Here is a 22505-nt window from a genome sequence, read left to right on the forward strand (position 1 = left end):
CTGTGACCACAATCTCGACAGACTTTCTGCAGAAATGCTGTATCCTGCGGCTACACAGATTGAGCTAACTTAAAGGGTGTACCAATTGCCCGCTGGGAGGTGACAGGCGGTGACAGAAACTCTGTCACCTGTCTTCAGATATTCTGCATGCCAGGTGACTCGTGGTCTGCAAACTTTCTGCAGCAAGTCTGCAACGATTTTTGTAAGGGCTGGCATTCGGCTTGCCATGGCAAGCTGCTGCACTTAACGGTCGCACTTCCTTTTAAACTGCGCTGTTGTGATTCCCGTAGTCGAGATGGCTACCGTCCTCCGCTGCATGTTCACCTGCTGCTTATGCGTCGAATCGGCTGCACCGTCGGCCTGTTTCTTCCTATTGACATCGCCCCATCCCGCTCCCTCACCGAAATTTAACACCGGGAAAAGCCTGGCACGTTGCCGTCGGAGATCGGGAGCTCCAATTCAGTCCGGCGACACGTTAGGCTTGGCACGCCCGGCCACCGCGGCGGCCGAGCAATGCTGGCGTGTACGTGGAGATGCAAGGCTTAGCTTTCCATGCCTGCGTTGCGGGGTAAAAGGCGCTGATAATCGGCCAGAAAATGGGCCCACCTGGCAAAACGTGGTGTCGAGGGAGTCCTTGAAGCTTCCGCCGATCTCTGGTAAGGAGAATTTCCACGAAAAGTTCGATAATCCGCCAAAAACACAGGAAAGTAGCGGAGCCAACACGAAGCACGTCCGCACTCCTCGGTCTTCTACCTCCCACCAGGTATGAAAAGGTTCTCTTTCAAATTACACACCGGTACACTGTCAGTTGCAACGTTTTTAGGAGAAATGGCTTTTACATGCCATGAGGCTCACATTCCTTCATATTCAAGCAACCTGAGACAATAGACCATGTTTTTTTTACACTGCTGCGCGGGACTTTTCTTCTGGGTGGTTTTACAGCCAACAATAACGAAAGAATTTCCTCTTTACTCACACGACATAAGATATCTACCGATAGTTGACGAGGACGGAACACCTTTAGGTAAAATAATGTTAACTGGCCTCTACTGTATATGGCGAATCCGCATGGCAGTATTCTATAGCGAGCCCGACGGAAGACCAACCCGTGTATATTTCCAAGAACAAATAACAGGTTTTTTTGATGTGGTTGCAACGCAAGAGTGTCCTCCACCTTCAATGACCAGGATAGAAACACTGGCTAATCTTAAAGGATTTCAAACAAGACATGTTCTTATATAACAGGCGACTTTTACTTATTTATTCTTAACGGATGAGAAGTTCATCTGTGTGTGTACATATGTTCCTTATGTGGCCCTTGCTATGCACTGCTGATTACCGGAAAAAAAAAAGAACAGTCGTGGCAGAGCGGTTGAGGCGATAGACTTGAAATCTATTGGGGTCTCCCCGCACAGGTTCGAATACTGTCGACTGCGCGCATAACATTTTGGTGAGCCTGTGTGGCTTCATGCGCATTTTTGCAGACGAAACAACTGTAGAATATTTAGTTACCACACTTTCCACCTCTATTCGCGTAAAATTGAAGAGCGGGCACATGCCCGCCCTCAACAGACCTAAGAAACAGACGAATGTCTTGCAACTGAATTTGTACACAGTAATGGCCATTCAGAGCACCTTGTTGCCAGTTGGAGTGGTGGTCGAGGAGATTCCACTTCCGGCCACCAAGCGTGACGGACGTGTATATCATGGGCTCCGTAGGAGCGGCTTCAGCGGCCCAGACGGGCCACGGTAACAGGATTTCTGCCTCGGACAACGAGTATCAAGTTGTTTTGCCTAGTCTGCCAACAGGGCGTTTTGTTTTGAATACGGTTTTTCTACACTGTGATATCAGGGCCCGTTCATTCCGGGTGGAAGATTTTCGCGATGCGCTCGCTCAGTTATCGCTCCTGCCGCAAGTGGCTGCTCTCGGGGCCTACCATATGAGCCATGTATGGGCCGTGACCTTCAAGGACAGCGACGCGGTGAAAAAGATTGTCAGCGTTGGAGAGCTGCAGGTCAAAAAGGGCCGGTGTCTCATCATCGACCCCGCCAACCAGGACGTACGCCTGAAAGTGCATTGGCTGCTGCCCAGCGTTCCTGACGAGGACGTACGTCTTGCCTTCGCGCCGTTCGGAAAGGTCACCGACGTCGTCCGCGAGCGCTGGCGGGTTCACGGCGTGGCAGATAAGAACTCAACAACAGGGCTGGTTACGCTGAAGTTGAAGCCGGGCGTAAAGCTCGACGACCTTCCACATCAGGTGAGCGTCGCCGGGGAACTGGCTCTCGTGGTTGTGCCTGGCAGGGCTCCTCTCTGCCTAAGCTACCGCGGCACAGGCCACATTCGTCGCGAGTGCCGTATTCCACGGTGGGTGCCTGCCGACGCTTCGGTCATGAAGACAGTCAGTGCGAGCGCACGTACGCTAGCGTGACCGTACCTGTGGGCAACGAGGACAACTCTGCCCTACTCATGTACGAGGCGGACATGGAAGACACGTCGTCCGCGGCGGTTGAAGCAGCTGACGTCGTGGCAAAGCCGGCGGTACGTCTTGAACAGGAGGAGAAACAAGTCGCTCAGGCTGTTGCCACAGGACACCAACAAGCGACTGCAGAGGGCACCGCGGCCATGCCGAATGCTGAAGAGATAACCCCACCTGATAAGGAGGTGACCTCCTGCCTCGTTGAACCTGAAGGTATGGACACCCTTACCGGCCCAACTAGCCAAACGACGGGGAAACGGCCCCACAACCAGACCGTTAGCCGGACTACGAAGCAGGACGGCAGCGGCGGAGGCGAGCCACCGCCCAAAGCGCCAGGTATAAGGAGGTCGACCTTGAAGCTGCGGCCGAGCATTACGGTCGATCCACGGCAGGCGGGTAAACCGCCTCCGTGATTCCGTGCTGTCTAGTTCGAGTGGGGTTGGGGGGTTGGTGAGTGAATGGCAGCCATCCTGAGCGCTAGTTCTTTAGAACCTTGCCAGGAAGGGGTGCCCTAGTTGCACTTGAGTGCGCTTTCCGGAAGGTCGAGCTGCGTCTCCTTTAGAGGCATTAGACGTGGTTATCGGCGCACCTTTATGTGCACTCATCCTTGTCTAACTGTGATGGGCGCCATTATACCGTGTAGCCATGGCGGTTAATATTGAAGGAACGCTACGTGTAGCTACGTTAAATGTAAGAGGGCTCAGTGCAAGAAGACGGCAATGTCAGCTAAGTCGTCTCCTCTTGGATAATGACTTACATATAGTGGGAATCCAAGAAACGAAAATTGAGAGCCAAGAGGTAACCGACATAATTGTGTCCGATTTTCGTGCTCACTTTGACGTGTGCGTTTGTCACGCTGTTGGTGGATCAGACGGCTGCGCTATATTCCTACGAAATAATTTTGGCATTTGTGTGCAATCAGTGTTTTCGTGTGAAACTGGGCGTCTCTTTGTGGCCGATTTTTGTTTTCGTGATGTGGATTACCGAGCTATTTGTATCTATGCGCCGAATATTGAAACGGACCATCGATCTTTCTTTGAGCGTCTTGAAGCGTACGTAAACTGTTCCAAGGTCGTAATACTGCTGGGAGATTTTAATTGTGTTTGCTATACTGAAGACCGAGCAAAATGTTCCCGCGTTCGTGATAGGAGTGCCGAATTTCTAAACGCAGTGGTGCATGATTATGACCTGGAAGATGTGGGTAGTGTTTTTGCCAGCGGTACTCGCCCGCGATTTACCCACTTCCAGCGTGATAGCCACGCTCGATTAGATAGATTATACGTGTCAGCCGAATTAGTGCCCTTATGTTGTGAATATGATGTGCAAGCTGTAGCATACAGCGATCACTGTTTGGTAACTGCCACGTTCGGGAAAAGACAAAGCAAACACACCTTTAACTGGGATCTTTGGAAAATGAATGCGCAGTTGTTACATGACGATGTTTTTGTCGATGCCGTAGTGAAGGAATTAGAAAACCTGACTTCAGCTAAGCCAGTAAGCTTTGCCATTCAATGGGAAGAATTTAAACAGAAAGTCAAAACATTGGCCATTCAAAGAAGCAGTGTCATTAGACACAAGAAGAAACAAGCAGAAACAAATCTTCGCCAGCAACTGCAATTTTTTATCAGCATGGAAAGTGTCGAGCCTGGTGCGTATGTTAACGAATTAAAGAAAGTGAAAACTGAACTAGAAAGGATAGATACAGAAAAATACAAAGCAGCACTTGTGAGATCAAGGTCTGGGAAGTAGTGGGCGGGATAAATTCCAACGAAACGAGCCTTATCAGACGAGAAAAGGTACGCATGTCGGAAGGAAATCCGCCAGCTAGCTAAAGGCAATCACGTTACGTGCGACAAAAATGACATCAAGCAAGGGATCGCCGATCACTTTAAAGCCATTTTAGGTCATCCGCGGGACCTTAAAGATAGCTACGAAAAAGAATTTCTCTCATTGATACCGAAGCTCGATGAAGAAGTTAGGACACGGCTGCAACTACCAATAAGCCTGAGTGAGATAGAGTGCGCAATAGATGAGTTGTCCATCGGTAAAGCACCTGGGCCCGATGGCTTGGGAGCTAATTTCTATAAAACCTTCAAGTCTGCATTGGCCCGTGTTCTTCACGAAGTTATCAGCGAAGCGTATGAGCGAAAAAGATTGCCCTTGTCTTTCCTAACCTCATATACCGTGCTAATTCCGAAGAGTGATGACGAGGAAAAACTTTTGTTGCCAGGGTCATATCGCCCGATAACTCTAGCCAACGTCGACTATAAAATATTCACGAAAGCTTTGGCCAAACGACTGCAAAGTGTAATTAAAATATTGGTAGGGCCGCACCAGACTTGTGGCATTAAAGGCCGCAGTATCACAACAAATGTACACGTGGCTCGAAGTGTGCTTGAGTGTTGCGATGCGTTTGGCGACCAAGTCACGATGATGCAGATCGATTTGGCAAAGGCTTTCGACCTCGTCTCGCACAAGGCTTTGTTCTGCATACTGGAACATGCGAACGTTGGCAACGTCATAACGGAAGGCGTCATGATGGCGTACAGAGAATGCTTAACGCGCATTATTGTTAATGGGGAGCTCACCGATAGCTTTCGCATGCGCTCGTCTGTGCGGCAAGGATGCCCGCTGTCGCCCCTTCTATTTGCTATGTATCTAGAACCACTCTGTTTGGCGATTGAAAATGACGAGCGCATAGCAGGCTATCGGCTGCAGGCAGCGCACGTAAAAATCTTGGCATAGGCCGACGATGTTGCGATTTTCTGCACAAACAAAGTGAGCATTAAGGAGGCCACGACTGTCGATGAAAAGTTTTGCGATTCAACTGGAGCCCAGATAAACTGGGATAAGAGTTACAGCTTCTGGCATGGTAGTTGGAAAGACACGCCGGAGGCCCTTTATCGATTGAAGTGGTCGTCGTTACCAACGCAGTACTTGAGTGTGCCTCTCGGAAGTTACCGTGAACCTGAATCGTACTGGCTCGATCAAGTTTCGAAAACAAAGGATAAGGCTCACGGGTGGAGAGGAAAGCAATTGTCAATGTTTCATAGAGCCACCTTCTGCAACCTCTTTTTAGTGTCTAAGATATGGTATGTTATGAATGTGTTGTGTGCTGCGAGGGTAAGCGTACAAAAAATTCACCGAGTTTTCACTATTTTCATTTGGGCGTCTACCTGGGAGAGGATGAGTCGAACGAACTTGTTCCTCTCTGTCAAGAAAGGTGGGCTTGGTCTAGCTCGTTTGTTTCTGCGACAAGTCGTGTCACGTTTTGTGTTTTTACGGGATCAAGACGATCCTTTTCTCCGAACGGTGTTACAGGTACGGCTGTGTCGACAAATTCCAGGATTCATTGTTTCGACTGTTCACAACATGCGAGGAGCCGTGACTGGTTACCTGCGTGAAGTGGTATGTTCATATAGGATGTTGAATGTACGTTTTCACAGCAATACTTGTCAACCGTTACAAAGAAAAAAAACTATACAGAGATCTCGTGGACACGATGTTCCCTGCACCTTTGTACCGTCTTCCACACCGTGGAGGCCCAGGACAAGACGTCCTAAAGAGAGTGAAAAAAATGCCAATACGGCCGTCAGCTAAATCTTTCTTCTTCAAATTACACACAAACACACTTCCCGTTAAGACCTGGTTTCATGAAAAGGGTATATTCATCCCCTGGACCACCGACTGCTTATTATGTAAAAAACCGGAAACCATAGAACATGCATTCCTAGACTGCTGGGACGCCATCTTTCACTAGGATGTTTTGCAGAGAACATTGATAAAACACTTACCCCTAGACACACATGGAATACGCTTCTTACCGATTGATAACACCGAGGATGTCCCGTATGACCTTATTATGGTCCTGAGCCTCCACGCAATGTGGAAAACTAGACTGCAATTCCAAAACGCAGACATTGTTGTTCGACCGGTTCGGGAAAATTTCATTGAGAGTGTCCTGTGTGCGAGAGATGGTTTCAAAGCGCTGCCTGATCCACCGCAATGGATCTCTGTATTTGATAAATTTGCGTTGTTGAAAAGATTTTAGTACCATGTTGGCCAAAGTGTGGCTCACACGTTTTATCCTTTATAAACCATGATTTAAAACGTCGAAGTCGGCAATAAAGAAAAGAAAAAAACAGTGGTGGCCGAGTGGTTCAGGCGATAAACTAGAAATTCATTGGGGTCTCCCCGCACAGGTTCGAATCCTGTCGACTGCCTGCATAAATATTTTGCGAGCCTGTGTGGTTTCAGGCGCATTTTTGCAGAGGAAGCAATTGTAGAATAATTAGTTACCGCACTTTCCACGTTTCTTCGCGTAAAATTGAAGGGCGGGCATAAGCCCGACCTGAACAACCCTAAGAAACAGACGAGCGTCTTGCAACTCAATTTGTACGGAGTAATGGCCATTTAGAGCACCTTGTTGCCAGTCGCAGTCGTGGCCGAGCGGTTAAGGCGATAGACTAGAAATCTATTGGGGTCTCCCCGCACAGGTTCGAAACCTGTCGACTGCGAGCATAACTTTTTTTTCAAGCCTGTGTACCTTCATGCGCATTTTTGCAGAGGAAGCAACTGTAGAATAAATTGTTATGACACTTTCCACGTCTCATCGCGTAAAATTGAAGGGCGGGCGCATGCCCGACCTCCACAAACCTAAGAAACAGACAGGCGTCTTGCAACTGAATTTGTACCGAGTAATGACCATTTAGAGCACCTTGTTGCCGGTTGCAGTCGTGGCCGCAATTCTACTTCCGGCCACCGGTGTGTTCGGACGTGGGTAACATGGACTCCCAAGGAGCGGATTCAGGCGCCCTTTCACGCCACGGTAACAGGTCTTTTGCTTCGGTCGACTAGGACTATCAAGTTGCATTGCCTCTACTGCCAACAGGTCAGGTTGTTACGGATACGATTTTTCTTCATGCGGATTTACGTGCGCACCCATACCGAGTGGAAGATTTTCGCGATGCCTTGGAAAATCTTGGAGCGCTTCCAGACGTTATCGCTTTGGGGGCGTACAGCTCATTATGGATGAAGCACACGCCGAAGAATCCGCTGGTGGGTGAAAGCAGGCCGACACAAAGCGCGCAAAGCAAGAAGTTGCCCCTACCGGCGAGTGGGAAGGTGTTTTTGCTGATAACACCACACCCTACACAAACGGAGTCCCTGTGACGGGGTAAATACAAGAGTGGGACAAAGTCAAACTGGTAGAAGCAGCGTTGGGTACGGAAGCAGAAGCCGACGCGCAGCCCATGGAACTTGAGCCTGGTGCTTCTACCAAGAGACCGCGCGTCGATGCAGGCAATGAAACGGACAAGCCCAGTGCAAGTAGCGGAGAAGAATCGCCCACGAAGACAGTCGTGAAGACAGGCCTTCAATTGGGCATACGAGCCAGCTTCAAACCGAAACCCAGCCTCCCTCCTGACCGGAAAACAGGGAAATAAGCCCTCGTAACAACGAAGGTCAACGCACAGCGCCGCGATTCCAAGACTTACGATCACCTACCATGGCGTCAAGTCACCTAGTAACAGAGCCACCGTGGCATCGACCCGAGAACTGCTGACTGAACGCGACGTTGCTCGTCGCAGGAAAGAATCGACCGTGTGGCAACATAAAAGATTGAGGTAAACTCCATGCGGTCCACCTGTTTCGGTTTAACCATGAGACTTAACCTTAAGAAGCCCCTTCGTCTAGGCACTTTAAATGTTCGCGGTTTGGCGAGCAGGAGACGCCAGTACCAATTAAGTCGGCTTTTTCAAGAAAATGATTTAGATATTGTCGCCGTTGAAGAGACAAAGGTGGAAGGCCAGGAACAGACGTACGGCATGGTGCAACCATTTAGAACACTGTATAACGTCTTCGTGTGTCATGCGGTTGGCACTTCCGGAGGCTGCACACTCTTTATTCGTAACAGTGCTGGTATAGTAGAGGAACAATTTATTATATCTGGAACTGGCCGATTTGTCATACTTGATTGTTCTTTTGCTGGCTTTAGGTGGCGCATTTTGTGCATGTATGCTCCAAATGACGAATGTGCACGTAGAATTTTTTTCAACAGCTAGAAGAATACCTGAAGTGCGAGCGATACCTAATATTGATGGGGGATTTCAACTGTGTGTGGAGAGAGCACTAGACCGAGCTAAACAAATGAAACGAAAGGATACGAGCGCACAGTTTTTAAACGTACTAGTGAATGATTATGAATTGGAGGATGTCGGTATTCTGTTATTGACAGGGAAAGCTTCCGTTTATACGCACTATCAAGGTGAAAGTCATGCACGATTAGACCGAGCTTACATTGCAATGCAGCTTGTGGCATTGTGTCATAGTTATGAGATAAAACATGCATCCTTTTCTGATCATAGTCTAGTGACGTTTGAGTTAGGGCAAAAACGAAAAGAAACGAAATTTAGTTGGCATCTTTGGAAGTTTAATACCAAACTGCTTGATGATGAAAATTTTATGAGAGATAGAAGTGAAATGATTAATTCCTCTATGACAACGCCAACTAATCACTGTATTGAAACATGGGAAACTCTCAAAACTGATGTTAAGAGAAAAGCGATAGGAAAAGCTACTGCGCTACGCCGCAAGGAAAAACAAGAAGAAAATGAGCTAACTAGCGAACTAGAATTCCGTATGTCTACAGAGTGTCAGAACGCTGGATCTTGCATGAAGCAGATAAAAGAAACAAAAAGTAAGCTCGAACTTATCGACCAAGAACGATACAAGGGAGCCATGGTACAAGCGCGAGCGGAACGATTGTGGAATTGGGAACCGCCTACTAAACGGGCGCTAAGTGACGAAAAGAGATACGCGACAAAAAAATGAAATACAAGCAATAATATGTCAAAACGAGGAAACGTCCGAACCCACAATGATAGAGCGAGCTTTCGTAGATAATTATCGTGAACTGCTTGGGAACAAGAAAAATATAATAGAAGGGTTTGAGCGAGATTTTCTTCATCTTATGCCACGTTTAGAAGATGACATTAAAACAAGCCTGGAATTTTCATTCACATTGCGAGAAATTGAAGACGCTATCGATGAACTTGGGTGGGGGGGGGGGGGTTGCTCTGGCTTTGACCTTGTACACAGGGTTCCTTTACTTTAAATTCGACACGCTAACACATTTTCCCTCGTTTCCGCGTCCTCCCGCCTCACACCCTCTCCCCTTTTGAAGAACCCCACCTATATATACTGTGGCGAGGAAAGCATACGTCGCCTTGAAGAAGACAAGTCCACTTGTCGAAACGTTGGCTCCTGCATTCACCTTGTTCACGTTTTGCTCATCGTCTTGAATTTCCATCTCCCGCATTCCCCGTCTTTTCCCTGGATTTCTACCGACGGAAGATGAAGGAACAAGGTGAGCGCCCTCTGCTTTCCTTTTCACACGTAGCGCTAATTGGAGACAGTCACTATAAGCACATGCACGAACACTTCCCACCAGGCCAACACTCACCATACATTAGCTTTAAGAGCGGCGCCACAACACACACCATCCGAGACCTCATTGCTGCAGCACCACAGTACATCACACATTTCTTCATTCACTGCGGGACTAATGATCTTAACCACGACACCGGTGACAACACAGTTGAGGCCATGAAAACGCTCATAAACGATTTGCACACCAATAGACCAAACGCAGAAATCACCTTGACAACAGTACTTCCCAGGATCGCAAACGAACACAGGCCACTTATTCAACAATCAGCGACACTCCTAGCTCACGCACTAGGCACACGTAAGCTCAATGATTTTCTTCTTGACATTGGAAACCAACACGAAAACGTCGATGTCATCCACCACGCTGAAATACACCAGGACCCCGACATTCTGCTCGCCCGGGACGGACTTCACCCCAATTTTTTTGGCGTCGAGGTTGACGCAACCTATAACACCAATAAATCCTGCTTCCCAATTAGCTTCAACACAGGAACACACGCCTGAAATTTTCAACACCAGCTCGCACGCACGTTCCACCGAAGCTAGAACCCAAGAAGCATCTACACAAACGGTGGAGGCGGAACCAACACCACCTTTACAACATCCACGCATACGGAAGCCCACAACCACCCGCGAAGCCTTCACGCAAACAGCTACATACACTAACAAGCAAACCGATACGCAGACAGACATCGGTGCAGGCCTCGACAAGAAAATTAAACGTAAAAAGACACCACCTGAAGATTTTTCGCCCCGGAGGTCTGCCCGAAGCAAACAGAAATGACTACCACGCACTAGGGATAGCACACGAAACAACAAATCTCGCCCATTCCTCCAACTCCGCAAACTCGTCGCCAAACAAACAAATTACAGATTACACCTAAAAACTTACACTAGCTGCATTAAACAGAGGAAAATCCCAAAAGGCCTCAGAATTAAGGTTAGATGCGCCCTCGGTTCTTTACCCTCCAGGCTATTATTAAAGTGGAATGCTGTCCTAGAAAATGCATCGCTCTCCGTTATCGACATTCTCGAAGAACACTGCAAAGAACAACTTATGATAATCTCTGATCAACTCGGCAGCATAAAGTTAACTGAACCGGAAAGAAGAGAACTTAAACAATTCGTCCAAACTAAGGAGGAAAAATTACTAGATAAAGACCAGTGAAAAGATATTAGAGCTGCAGATCCACCCAAAGAAACTAATGTAACCCCTGCAGCACGTAGCTCCACCGACAGTCCTACAGGCGAGCATCCAGAGCACTGCAGCAATGTAGTAGACATATCCCACCCAGAGTCTAAGCCCCGAAGAAGTTGATCTCCTGAAACGTGATCTAACGTTTTGTCCGATGAACAACGCAGTAAACAAATACGAACTCCACAAAGATATAACAGAGTTTTCACGACGCATGCGCATCAAGGAGTTCTTTTTCGGTAGACCAGATGTAGGAAAAGAAGATGGAAACTCTCTTAGACCACCTAGCACGTGGACACCGGTAACCGAACAGTGCTCAGACCTCGATTTATACTTAAAACTGATATCAAAGGAAATTCTATTCAGCGCGGCATTGCCGGAAACGTAAAAATTTGACCCCCGCTCAACACCAAATCCTTAAAGAACTTGCGAAAAGGAATGATATTGTAATAAAACCAGCAGACAAAGGTGGCAGCATCGTAATCTGGCCTATAGAAAAGTACAAGAATGAGGCCTCTAAACAACTGAGCAACCACACCCATTACAGAAAACTTGACTCTAACCCAACTTCAGATTACAGCAATATTGTGTTAAGCACAATAGCGGAGCTCCTGTCCAGGGAACTAATCACGCAATCTGAATATCGCTTCATGATGCCCAAGAACAAAACAGCAGGCCGCTTTTATCTTCTTCCTAAAATACATAAAGTTCCGGTCGAAGAAATATTTACAGCAGAAATCCCAGGTCGGCCTATTGTGTCTAATAACAACACACCTACTGAGTCACTATCTAAATTCTTAAATCACCACCTGTCAAACATACCCACCACCCTCCCATCTTTCGTTCAAGACACGCCACACTTCCTTCAAATTATCGACGGCATCAACGCCAACCAAATCCTTTCCGACCGCGCTATTCTAGTCAATTGGGATGTTTCTGCCCTTTACACCAACATTCCCGTGAGGGAAGGAATTCAAGCCGTTTCTAGATCCCTCGCAATCAATCCCCAAGCGCACGCTCCTGAAGTTTACTTATCGCTCCTTAGGTTAGTTCTCTCGCTCAACTATTTCGAATTCGATTCTATACACTACCTGCAAATTTTCGGCACTAGCATGGGTACGCCATTTGCTCCCACGTATGCGAACATTTTCATGGGACAGCTTGAAGCAGACCTGCTGAAATCCTAGCCTTTAAACCCCACACCTATCTTCGTTACATTGACGACATATTTATAATATAGGAACACGGCACAAGCGCCTTAACCGACTTAATTAGCCACTTCAATCGCTTTCACCCGAGTATTAAATTTACTGCTCACCACTCTCCTAGTCAGATCAACTTCCTGGACACGACTGTCCACATAGAAAACGGAAAACTGAGAATGACACTTTCCCGGAAGCCTACAGGTAGCCAGCAATATTTAGACTACAACAGTCATCACCCGCGGCATTGCAAGCAAGGAATTCTTGTCGTACAAGCGAAACGTATAAGAAGAATCTGCAGCGAAGACCACGATTATATCCACCACCTAAATGACCGTAAATCAACGCTAGCAGAAAGGAACTATCCCCAAGTTGCTCTCGATAGAGCTTATGATGCCGCGTCAAGATTGGAGAGACAGTTGGAATTGGCGAAGAGACAGCCCACCTTAGAATCTGACAGACCGCCGGCCTTTATGACAAAATATTCTAATGCACTCCCAAACATAAACAACATCCTAAGAAAATACTACCTAATATTATCAAGTAACCAGCGTCTGCGAAAAGCGTTCCCGGATGTACCCAGGGTTACCTGTCGCTGAAACAAGAACTTTAAAGACATGTTAATGAACGCAAAAGTAAGCCAGCAGCATTCCCCCGTAATAAAAGCATGTTGTCGCCCTAGGTGCAAAACCTGCAGGCACCTTCCAAGTGACATTAAAATTAAAAGCACCGGAAATAGTTATACACATGAAGTCAAATCTAGCTTCACTTGTACAAGTTCGGATGTGATTTATATGCTTCAATGTTTCTTCTGTAAGAAACAATATATCGGTGAAACATGACAATCAATGAACGTCAGATTAAACGGACATCGCGGACAGCTAAACGGAGAGCTAAAAAGCTTCCCAAAGCCGTCGCGGAGCATTTCAACCAACCAGGTCATTACTTTGATGAACTTAAACTCTACATTTTACAGTCAAATTTCCGTTCTGAACGAGAAAGAAAATACAGAGAACCATACCTTATCCATAAGTTCAAGACATTGCAACCAATAGGCATGAACGTTTCAGGGAGCTTTAGAATCTATTCGCTATGCTAAACTTCAAGCTATAGGCAACAGCACTTAGTTTGATTTCTTGGCGTATCCCCCCCATTTTTTTTCTCTTTCCCCTTTCCTTTCCTTTTTTTTTGTCAGTCGGCCTGCCAACGCCCTTGACACGCCGGCTAAGGCGCGTGGGTGAACAGACCGGGGGGGGGGGGGGGGTTGCCCTGACTTTGACCTTGTACACAGGATTCCTTTACTCTAAATTCGACACGCTAACACATTTTCTCTCGTTTCCGCGTCCTCCCGCCTAACACTCTCTCCTCTTTAGAAGAATCCCACCTATATATACTGTGGCGAGGAAAGCATACGTCGCCTTGAACAAGACAAGTCCACTTGTCGAAACGTTGGCTCCTGCATTCACCTTGTTCACGTTTTGCTGATCGTCTTGAATTTCCATCTCCCGCATTCCCCATCTTTTCTCCCTGTTTTCAATATCAGAATATGTTAATGTCGGCGGACTGATATTAGAAGGAGTAAAAATGGCCTACTCAGAGTGCGGCACACGCATCATTATAAACAAGAACTTAAGTGAACCAATCCAGCTTCTGTCCAGTGTGAGGCAAGGATGTGCAATTTCATCATTACTTTTTGATATTTACTTAGAACCTTGCTGTTTAAGTTTAATTAATAGTCAAAGTGTACGCGGTTTTATGCTTGAAACGACGGTAGTCAAGGTCCTCGCATACGCTGATGACATTGCTGTCTTTTGCAAAGATGCTGAAAGCATCAAAGAGCTGGTTAGGTTGACTGGGGAATTTTGCAAGGAATCTGGCTGCAAGATCAATTGGGAGAAGACCGTAGGTTTCTGGCATGGAGAGTGGAGCGAGAAGCCTGAATTATTTGCTGGCATCCAATGGACAGCAATGCCAAGAACGTACTTAGGTGTCCCATTACAATGTTATGAAGACACCGAACTGTACTGGAACGAGGAAACAGAACGCTTGAAAGAGAAGATGCAGGGATGGCAAGGTACAAATTTGTCAATGTTTGCCCGTGCAACTACTTGCAATCCATTCTTAGTTGCCAAGTTGTGGTATGTTATGCAAGTATTATTCATGTCGCGTACTAACCTACAAAAAATTAATAGAATCTTTGCAGTGTTTATTTGGGGAGGAAGTTGGGAACGAACTAGTCGAACTAACCTGTTTTTGTCCGTCAGAAAAGGTGGTTTTGGTCTGTCGCACCTGTTTATCAGACAGATTGTGTCGCGTTTTAAATTTTTAAGAGATCAGTGTGACCCATTTCTGCGTACAGTTATGCGAGTTTGTTTACACAATGCACTACATGAATTCATCGTCTCTACAAATAAGACTGCGATGCACCGTATAAAAGGTTATTGGCGCGAGGTTGTTGTAGCCTTTCGCATGCTTACAGTAAGGTTTTCCATAGAATACTTGAGTACGGTAAAAAAGAAAAAGCTCTACAAGGATTTACTGGATGTTATGTTACCTCTGCCAGTGTATAGAAGCATATACACTGGAGGCTGTGGACAAGACGTCTTAAAACGGGTTAAAGGAATGCCGATACGGCCGCATGTAAAATCCTTTTTCTTCAAGCTCCATACAAACACTTTACCTGTAAAAACGTGGCTACAAGATAAAGGACTGATTGTACCGTGGACAGTCAACTGCATACTATGCCAAAAACCAGAGACACTAGAACATCTATTTATTGAATGCTTGGATCCCATATTTCACTGGGACATCCTTCAGCGAACTATCAAAAAGTACTTACCTATTACACCACATGGAATCCGATATTTACGAGTTGAGAATCACGGCGACATTTCCTACGACATGATAATGGTACTCAGACTCCATAGTAACTGGAAAACCAGAATGTCGGTGAGACATGCCGACACTAAAGCTCGGCCTGTAAGGGAAAATTTTATTGAACATGTAGCGTATATGCGAGAGCTTTACCGAGCCCAGCCAGAAACACCTGATTGGGTTACACTGTTTGATGAGTTGATCAATTTCAAAAGTTTTTGAGATCCTCCTAAAAAAAAGCAGTCGTGGCCGAGCGGTTAAGGCGATAGACTAGAAATCTATTGGGGGTCTCCCCGCACAGGTTCGAATCCTGTCGACTGCGCGCACACCTTTTTTGCAAGCCTGTGTAGCTTCATGCGCATTTTTGCAGAGGAAGCAACTGTAGAATAATTAGTTTCCACGCTTTCCGCGTCTCTTCGCGTAAATTTGAAGGGCGGGCACATGCCCGACCTCAACAAACCTAAGAAACAGATGATCGTCTTGCAACTGAATTTATACCGAATAATGGTCTTTTAGAGCACCTTGTTACAAGTTGCAGTCGTGGCCGAGCGGTTAAGGCGATAGACTAGAAATCTATTGGGGTCTCCCCGCACAGGTTCGAATCCTGTCGACTGCGCGCACACCTTTTTTGCAAGCCTGTGTAGCTTCATGCGCATTTTTGCAGAGGAAGCAACTGTAGAACAGCTTCCACGCTTTCCACGTCTCTTCGCGTAAAATTGAAGGGCGGGCGCATGCCCGACCTCAACAAACCTAAGAAACAGACGAGCGTCTTGCAACTGAATTTATACCGAATAATGGCCTTTTAGAGCACCTTGTTACAAGTTGCAGTCGTGGCCGAGCGGTTAAGGCGATAGACTAGAAATCTATTGGGGTCTCCCCGCACAGGTTCGAATCCTGTCGACTGCGCGCACACCTTTTTTGCAAGCCTGTGTAGCTTCATGCGCATTTTTGCAGAGGAAGCAACTGTAGAATAGCTTCCACGCTTTCCACGTCTCTTCGCGTAAAATTGAAGGGCGGGCGCATGCCCGACCTCAACAAACCTAAGAAACAGACGAGCGTCTTGCAACTGAATTTATACCGAATAATGGTCTTTTAGAGCACCTTGTTACAAGTTGCAGTCGTGGCCGAGCGGTTAAGGCGATAGACTAGAAATCTATTGGGGTCTCCCCGCACAGGTTCGAATCCTGTCGACTGCGCGCACACCTTTTTTGCAAGCCTGTGTAGCTTCATGCGCATTTTTGCAGAGGAAGCAACTGTAGAATAGCTTCCACGCTTTCCACGTCTCTTCGCGTAAAATTGAAGGGCGGGCGCATGCCCGACCTCAACAAACCTAAGAAACAGACGAGCGTCTTGCAACTGAATTTATACCGAATAATGGCCTTTTAGAGCACCTCGTTGCAAGTTGCAGCCGTGACCGATCGGATTGGGCTTTCTGCCGCGCTAGCGAGCGGACGTGCCGATAATGAGCTCCGCAGGAGCGACTTCAGTGGCCCAGCAGGGCCGCGGTACCAGAAATTTTGCTTCGGAAGACCCGGATTATCAAGTTTTGCTGCCTCAACTCCCGACAGGTCGGATTGTTTTAAATACAGTGTTTCTTCATGCTCATGTACGTGCCAGGCCGTATCGCGTGGGGCACTTCCGAGATGCGCTGGCTAGCTTAGGCCTACTTCCTGATGTCATTGCCCTAGGGGCGTATCAGATGAGCCACGTTTGGGCGGTGACTTTCAAGAGCGATGAAGGCGCGAAGAGGCTTTCAAGCGCCAAGAACTTCAAAGTGAATGAAGATCGGTGCTTTGTCGCTGATCCAGCCAATCAGGCCGTGCGGCTTAAGCTGCATTGGATGCTACATAACGTGTCGGACGAGGATATACGGGCAGCCCTGTTACCGTACGGAAAGGTTACGGACGTTTTCCATGAAAAGTGACGTGTTCACGGAGTTCAAGATAGAGCATCGTCGACACGTGCGGTGTCCCTGGTTCTGAAGACGGGTATGACCGTACAAGACCCGCCCCATCAACTTCGTGTAGCTGGTGAGCAGACCCTAGTTGTTTTACCGGGCAGAGCACCCCTTTGCCTGAAGTGCCGAAGCACGGGACATGTTCGACGTGACTGCCGCGTCCCGAGATGTGCAGTATGCCGTCACTACGGCCACGAGGAGACGGAATGTGGTAAGACTTACGCATCCGTCACAGGACCTGCGCTTCGAGACGACGTGGCTGACCTGTTAATGGACGAGGCTGACATTGATGAGGCTTCCCGCGTGCTAGTTTCGCCATCGGACAAAGTTGCAACACCTTCTGTGACGGCTGCTAAATCCACGAAGGTGGCAAATGTGCTACCTACGGACCCGAAAGATGCAGTGCAAAGGGCATCCGACGAAGGAGGCAAAGAAGAATCGGCCGCAAAATCCGCCACTACCGAGGTGGCCGCCACGGAGCACGAACCGGCGACACCCTTGATGGACGTCGAAGAATCGAGTGCAAGCAATGCGGCTATGAAAAGAGCGAGAGACTCGACTGGCAACCTGGACGGCAACCTTGGCAACGGGGCCAAAGACGAGCCGCCGCCAAAAGCGCAGTCGGGTCGCCGTGTACCCGTGCGCCTGCAACCAAATATCCCGCCGGACAGACGGCCGGCGGCAAAAACGCCTAAGTAGGACCTGGCGCCTACTGGGGCGCCCGGACTGACGTCGTGAAGAGATGGCTGCCTTTTCGGAATCAGCCTTCGCGTACGCTCTAAAGGTACGCGTGTGGATCGAGCGGTTTTCAGTGGAAACGTTATGCATGCATTTTTTTCTACAGTGTGTCCGGATCGCTTGTTTTTCAGCGGCACCGTGCGATCGGCTTGCTTTTGCAGATAAATGGCGGTGAAACTAGAGAGAGCATTGAGAGTTGCCACTTTAAATGTTCGAGGCCTTGGAGCGTGAAGACAGCAATATCAACTTAGCCGCTTGTGTATGGAGAAGGAACTAGATGTATTTGCCTTACAAGAAACCAAGGTCGAAACCCAAGAGCAGACCGATCGCATGGTGACGCCTTTCACGGCGCATTACAATGTGTGCGTGTGCCATGCGAATGGCACATCAGGCGGATGTGCGTTGTTAATACGGAAGAGTGCTGGTATTATTAAAGAAAGCGTAACTGTTTGTGAAACTTGTCACTTGCTTATTGTAGATTTTTCCTTTTCTCACAATTTGTGGCGGCTTGTATGCGTTTATGCGCCAAACAATGTGAATGATCGATTTTTGTTTTTTGAATGTATCGAACAATATCTAAAGTGTGATCGCTTCGTCATATTTCTTGGTGATTTTAAGTGTGTGTGTTCTCCGGAAGACCGACTAAAAAGGGAAAGGGTTCGCGATAAAAGTGCTCTCCTTTTTGCAGACTAATTGAAGACCACAATTTAGAAGATGTGGGCCGAGTCCTCACTGGTGGTATGATCCCGCAGTACACGCACATGTCTCTGACGACTTGATCACCCTTTGTAATAGTTATAACGTCGCACCGCAATCGTTCACGGACCATAGCTTGGTAAGCTTCTTGATTGGGGAAAAAGTTAAAAGAACACGATTCAACTGGAAAATGTGGAAATTCAACGAAAAGCTGCTTGATGATGAACCATTTGTGCGAAGAGTTAAAGAAAAGATAACAGAGTTGATGACAAATGAGGATGAATATTTTATTGCTACATGGGACGAATTTACGATTCAAGATAAGTTACAGAAACAAAGAGAGCTGCAAAGACAGCTAGAATATCTGTCAAGCGCACAAAATGCGGATCACGATCATTTAGCTGAAAACGTAAAGAAAGTAAGACACGAGCTTGAAGTTATCGACGCCGAGCGATACAAAGCAGCAGTTATACGCGCTAGAAGCGAACGCCTATGGATGGGTGAGATACCAAACAAATGGGCAATGAGCGATGAATAGCGTCACGCGTCAAGAAATGAGATCAAGCAGATACGTCTTCCAAGCGAGGTGACGTCAGACGCTTCGTCGATCAAGAAAGCTTTTGTGGAGCATTATCGCGAATTGTTCGGAAATGTGACACGTTCTGGACTGGGCCTCGAGAGTGAATTCATGAGCGAAATGCCAAGGTTGGATGACGACGTTAGAGAAAGTCTTGAGAGACCAATAACTGCGTCCGAGATCGAAAGGGCGATAGAGGAGCTGCCGTCAGGCAAATCGCCAAGGCCGGACGGCCTAGGCGCCGCTTTTTACAAGGCATTCAGTCAGGAGTTTGCGTGTATATTGCACCGACTACTCTCAGAGGCGTATGAATGTAAAAAAGTACCACCCTCATTCCGCACTTCACACATAGTATTGATTCGGAAAACCAATGACCGGGAAAAGCTCCTTTCAGTAGGTTCATACAGACCGATAAGTCTGACCAACACAGATCACAAAATACTTATGAAAGTACTGGCTCGAAGATTTCAAAGCGTGATTCAGCAGCTTGTAGGGCCACACCAGACGTGTGGCATTAAAGGCCGCACAATTTTCACGAACACCCACATTTCAAGGAATCTGTTCGAATGTTGTGATGCCATTGGGGGTCGGGTGGCCATGTTGCAGCTAGACCTTGCGAAGGCGTTCGACCGGGTGTCACATGAGGTGCTTTTCGCTATACTATACTGTAATGTTGGGAGCATCATTGTAGATGGCGTTAAAATGGCTTATGAAGACTGTTACACGCAGCTTATAGTTAATAAATGTCTTAGTTCGCGGGTGCCAGTCCTCTCGTCTGTACGGCAAGGCTGTCCCTTGTCTCCTTTGCTTTTTGCCCTATACCTCGAACCCTTTTGTGTGGCAGTCATACAGGACGCAAACATTCGTGGTTTTAGTCTGCACGCCACAGAAGTTAAAATGCTAGTTTATGCAGATGACGTCGCCGTATTTTGTGAAGACCGAGAAAGCGTGGTCGAGGCTGTCCGCCTTGCAAGATCCTTTTGTAGGTGCACTGGTGCCCAGATAAACTTTGAAAAAAGTGTTGGGATATGGCATGAAAGCTGGGACGCGACACCCACAATATTCGCCGGTATGCAGGGGACTACAGTGCCTTCACTGTATCTAGGAGTTCCCCTTGAGCACTATCGGGACTCGACGCAGTTGTGGGCCGGACAAATAGAATCAATGAAAGAAAAGATAAAAGGATGGCAGGGCCGGGGATTGTCAGTGTTTGCACGTGCTTCAGCTTGCAATGTTTTTTTGATTGCCAAAGTTTGGTACATATTGCAAGTAATGTTCATGTCCCGTGTAAACGTTCAAAGAATGCATCGAGTGTTTGCTATATTTATCTGGAACTCCACTTGGGAACGATCCAGACGAACAAATCTTTTTCACACAGTTCGAAATGGGGGCCTTGGGCTCTCACACTTGTTCATTAGACAGATTGTATCGCGGTTCTTCTTCCTGCGAGATGAAAGAAATGTTTTTCTCCGTACAGTCATTCAGGCGAGAATGGCAACAGAACTGCCTGAATTTGTTGTGTCCACATCTAGTGTTATCAGTAGAAAAGCGACTGGTTACTATCGTGAAGTCGTTGCATCTTTTAGAATACTCTGCGCACATATTTCGCTGGAGTGTTTGTGCTCAGTGAGAACAAAGAAATTGTACGCAGATTTAGTTGACAGCATGCTGCCTATCCCACTATATAGGAGTGTTCACTGTGGAGGCCCAGGAAAAGATGTCCTGAAACGAGTCAAAAGGATGCCTGTAAGACCTGCTGCGAAAACTTTCTTTTTCCACCTACACACGAACACCCTTCCCGTTAAAGTATGGCTAGAACAGAAAGGAATATTCGTACCCTGGACTACCAATTGCCTGCTGCGTAAAAAGCCTGAAACAATTGAACACGCCTTCATTGAGTGTTGGGACGCTGTCTCTCACTGGGACATCTTGCAGCGCACTCTTAAAAAAGAACTCCCCATAAACCCCTATGGAATTCGATTCCTGCCAGTTGAAAGTGATGACGGGCCATCGTTCGACATGTTCATGTTGCTGGGCCTCCACAGTTCGTGGAAGACAAGAATGGCTGTGCGTCATGCTGATGTGAATGTGTGCTCTGCGCGAGAGAACTTCGTTGACAGTATGTCCTTATTACGAGAAGTGTATCGTGCACAAGGCGAACCCCCAGACTGGGTTAGCATCCTTGATGAGCTGGTGTGCCTCAAGAAATTTTAGAGACTACCCCACCTAATGTGATGTTGGTGCACTGTGTATATGGATTTTGTTTTGTGCTAATGTCTAAGGAGGCAATATAGAAAAAAAAAAGCAGTCGTGGCCGAGCGCTTAAGGCGATAGACTAGAAATCTATTGGGGTCTCCCCGCACAGGTTCGAATCCTGTCGACTGCGTGCATACCTTTTTTTTGCAAGCCTGCGTGGCTTAATGCGCATTTTTGCAGAGGAGGCAACTGTAGAATAATTAGTTACGCCACTTTCCACGTGTCTTCGCGTGAAATTGAAGCGCGGTCACATGCCCGACCACAACAAACCTAAGAAACAGACGAGCGTCTTGCAACTGAATTTATACCGAATAATGGCCTTTTAGAGCACCTTGTTACAAGTTGCAGTCGTCAGTCGAGAATCACGGCGACATTCCCTACGACATGATAATGATACTCAGCCTCCATAGTATATGGAAAACCCGAATGTCGGTAAGACATGCCGACACTAACGCTCGGCCTGTAAAGGAAAATTTTATTGAACATGTAGCGTATATGCGAGAGCTGTACCGAGCCCAGCCAGAAACACCTGATTGGGTTACATTGTTTGATGAGTTGATCAATTTCAAAAGTTTTTGAGATCCTTCTGTTGTTTCTGTATGATGTAAACAGGCAATAAAGAAAAAAAAAATTCAAGTTGCACTCGTGGCCGAGCGGTTAAGGCGATAGACTAGAAATGTATTGTGGTCTCCCCGCACAGGTTCGAGTCCTGTCGACTGCGTGCCTACCTTTCTTTTGCAAGCTTGTGTGGCTTAATGCGCATTTTTGCAGAGGAGGCAACTGTAGAATAATTAGTTACCCACTTTCCACGTCTCTTCGCGTGAAATTGAAGCGCGGGCACATGCCCGACCTCAACAAACCTGGGAAACAGACGAGCGTCTTGCAACTGAATTTATACCGAATAATGGCCTTTTAGAGCACCTTGTTACAAGTTGCAGTCGTGGCCGTCATTCCACTTCCGGCCACCGAGCGTGACGGACGTGTAAATCATGGGCTCCGTATGAGCGGCTTCAGCGGCCCAGGCGGGCCGCGGTGACAAGATTTCTGCCTCGGACGAGGAGTATCAAGTTGTTTTGCCTAGTCT

At 47.3% G+C, this 22505-nt stretch overlaps 8 non-coding genes across 8 annotated transcripts; all 8 read left to right on the plus strand.

Annotated features, from left to right (window-relative positions):
- Positions 1-1354: 1354 nt before the first annotated feature.
- Positions 1355-1436, plus strand: TRNAS-UGA (transfer RNA serine (anticodon UGA)). Its single transcript has one exon. It is a non-coding gene; the product is annotated as a tRNA-Ser (tRNA).
- Positions 1437-6912: 5476 nt separating this feature from the next.
- On the plus strand, positions 6913-6994 carry TRNAS-AGA (transfer RNA serine (anticodon AGA)). The gene has a single exon. It is a non-coding gene; the product is annotated as a tRNA-Ser (tRNA).
- An 8442-nt stretch (positions 6995-15436) lies between these two features.
- Positions 15437-15519, plus strand: TRNAS-AGA (transfer RNA serine (anticodon AGA)). Its single transcript has one exon. It is a non-coding gene; the product is annotated as a tRNA-Ser (tRNA).
- A 212-nt stretch (positions 15520-15731) lies between these two features.
- On the plus strand, positions 15732-15813 carry TRNAS-AGA (transfer RNA serine (anticodon AGA)). The gene has a single exon. It is a non-coding gene; the product is annotated as a tRNA-Ser (tRNA).
- A 208-nt stretch (positions 15814-16021) lies between these two features.
- Positions 16022-16103, plus strand: TRNAS-AGA (transfer RNA serine (anticodon AGA)). The gene has a single exon. It is a non-coding gene; the product is annotated as a tRNA-Ser (tRNA).
- Positions 16104-16311: 208 nt separating this feature from the next.
- Positions 16312-16393, plus strand: TRNAS-AGA (transfer RNA serine (anticodon AGA)). Its single transcript has one exon. It is a non-coding gene; the product is annotated as a tRNA-Ser (tRNA).
- A 5076-nt stretch (positions 16394-21469) lies between these two features.
- Positions 21470-21551, plus strand: TRNAS-AGA (transfer RNA serine (anticodon AGA)). The gene has a single exon. It is a non-coding gene; the product is annotated as a tRNA-Ser (tRNA).
- A 509-nt stretch (positions 21552-22060) lies between these two features.
- TRNAS-AGA (transfer RNA serine (anticodon AGA)) lies at positions 22061-22142 on the plus strand. The gene has a single exon. It is a non-coding gene; the product is annotated as a tRNA-Ser (tRNA).
- Positions 22143-22505: the final 363 nt, after the last annotated feature.

The sequence above is a fragment of the Dermacentor andersoni genome, chromosome 1 (genome assembly GCF_023375885.2).
Source record: "Dermacentor andersoni chromosome 1, qqDerAnde1_hic_scaffold, whole genome shotgun sequence".
Classification (NCBI taxonomy): domain Eukaryota; kingdom Metazoa; phylum Arthropoda; class Arachnida; order Ixodida; family Ixodidae; genus Dermacentor; species Dermacentor andersoni.